Source organism: Aristolochia californica, unplaced genomic scaffold (assembly GCF_029961685.1).
Source record: "Aristolochia californica isolate CCGP_79_NKW_82.1479 unplaced genomic scaffold, dmAriCali1.0.hap1 SCAF_6, whole genome shotgun sequence".
NCBI classification, from domain to species: Eukaryota; Viridiplantae; Streptophyta; class Magnoliopsida; order Piperales; family Aristolochiaceae; genus Aristolochia; species Aristolochia californica.
The window spans coordinates 12,215,243-12,218,005 of NW_027182257.1; positions in this window are offsets into that span (position 1 = coordinate 12,215,243).

Here is a 2,763-nt window from a genome sequence, read left to right on the forward strand (position 1 = left end):
ATTTCACGCAGTGAAAAGGCACACCAAAGTTTTGTTATCCATGTTTGGGAAATTCTACTAGTACAACCCCTAATAGCTTTGTGGAATTTTATAAGAATCAGATTTCTAATTGATCCTAACATGTTTTAAATGTGGATATGCATGCCTGAAACATGTTGAAGATGCAAATGACCAAATGATCCAAAAATTTCAAGGAGTAGAAAAAATTAAATTCTCAGGTTAACATGTGGAGGGATATTTACCAGAGCTAAACAACCCATTTTTTGCCTAGTTTACAAAAAGCGGACCTAAATTTCATTGATCATAGTAAATTTTTTGATCTATTATTGAAGTGTAACAGCTAAAGTTTTTGGTAGAAATGACTTATGGTTTGGGAGTCAACACTCAGTTAAAAATGTCTGGCCCCCACCTTTTTTGATGATTGTAAAACCGAATATATAAAAAACTAAAGGATTTTACAATCCTTCAAAATTATAGTTACTTTTTGGAATTATCTCTCTAAGTATTTGTACAATTCCATTTTGGATATTCAATTTTTTTTCAAATCCAAACTTGAGTTTTCGCTCTGCCTTTTTTCTCGTAAATAAAAAGATAAGGCAAAAAGATCACAACAAAATGAAAATTTTAGATTTTATGTATGCAAAAAATTGAAAACTAAGGGAAGAAAAATTATTTCATGCACTAAAAATGAACACCGAAGTTTTGTTATCCTTGATTGCGAAATTCCACTAGTAGTTTTATAAGGAAGAGATTTCTAATTGATCCAAACATGTCTTAAATGTAGATACGGATGCTTGAAACATGTTGAAGATGCAAATGACTTAATGATCCAAAAATTTCAATGAGTAGAAAAACTTAAATTCTCAAGTTAACGTGTGGTGTGATATTTACCAAAACCAAACAACCCACTTTTTGCCTATTTTACTAAAAGCAGACAAAACAATTATAGATCATTGTAAATATTTTTATTGATTCATGATATGTAACAACTATAATTTTTGTTAGAAATGACTTATGGTTTAGGAGTTAACACTCAGTTAAAATTGCCTCGCCCCCCTTTTGCAACGATTGCAAAACCTAATATATAAAAAACTAAAAGAGTTTAAAATCCTTAAGAATCCCTGACACTTTTTGGAATTATCTATCTCAGTATTTGTACAATTCCATTTTCAATGTTCAATTTTTTTTCAAATCCAAACTTGAGTATTTACTCTCCCATATTTCTCGTAAACAAAAAGATAAGGCAAATAGATCACAACAAAATAAAAATTTTAGAGTTTATGTATGCAAAAAATTGAAAACAATAACAAATGTAAGTGAAGAAAATTATTTCATGCACTAAAAATGAATACCAAAGTTTTGTTATCGATGTTTGGGAAATCCCACTAGTACAACCCCTAATAGCTTGGTGGAATTTTTTGAGAAAGAGATTTCTAATTGATCCTAACATGTTTTAAATGTGGATATGCATGACTGAAACATGTTGAAGATGAAAATGACCAAATGATCCAATAATTTCAAGGAGTAGAAAAAATTAAATTCTCAAGTTAACGTGTGGTGCGATATTTACCACAGCCAAACAACCCACTTTTTGCCTATTTTACAGAAAGAGGACCTAACAATCTTAGATTATTGTAAATGTTTTGATCAATTAATGATGTGTAACGGTTATAATTTTTGTAGAAATGACTTATGGTTTGGGTGTCAACACAGTTAAAAATGCCTTGCCCCCTCTTTTCTGATGATTGCAAAACCTAATATATTAATAAATAAAAGATTTTACAATTCTTAAAAATCACAGATAGTTTTTGGAATTATCTCTCTCAGCATTTGTGCATTTCTATTTTGGATGTTCAATTATTTTTCAAATCCAAACAAGAGTTTTTATTCTCTCATTTTTCTTGTAAACAAAAAGATACGGAAAAAATGCATCACAACAAAATGAAAATTTTAGATTTTATGTATGCAAAAAAATTGAAAACTAAGTAAAGAAAATTATTTCACGCACTAAAAATCAACACCAAAGTTTCGTTGTCAATATTTGGAAAATTCCACATGTACATGGCTTGGTGGAATTTTATAAGAAAGAGATTTCTAATTGATCCTAACATGTTTTAAATGATGTATGCATGGCTGAAATATGTTGAAGATGCAACTCACCTAATGATCCAAAAATTTCAAGGTGCAGAAAAAATTAAATTCTCAAGTTAACGTGCGGTGGGATGTTTACCAGAGCAAAACAACCCACTTTTTGCCTATTTAACAAAAATGGACCAAACAATCATAGATCATCCTAAATTTTTTGATCGATTAATGATGTGTAACGGCTATATTTTTTGTTAGAAATGACTTATGATTTGGGAGTCAACACTTAGCTAAAAATGCCTCACCCCCCCTTTTTTGATGATTGCAAAACCCAATATATAAAAAACTAAAAGAGTTTACAATGCTTTAAAATCATAGATAGTTTTTGGAATTACCTCTCTCAGTATTTGTGGGGTTCCATTTTGGATGTTTAAATTTTTTTCAAATCCAAACTTGAATTTTCATTCTCCCATTTTTCTCGTAAACAAAAAGATAAGGCAAATAGATCATAACAAAAAAAAAAATTTAAAGTTTATGTATGCAAAAAATTGAAAACTATAATAAATGTAAGTGAAGAAAATTATTTCATGCACTAAAAATGAACAATAAAGTTTTGTTATCCATGTTTGGGAAATTCCACTAATACCACCCCTAATAGCTTGGTGGAATTTTATAAGA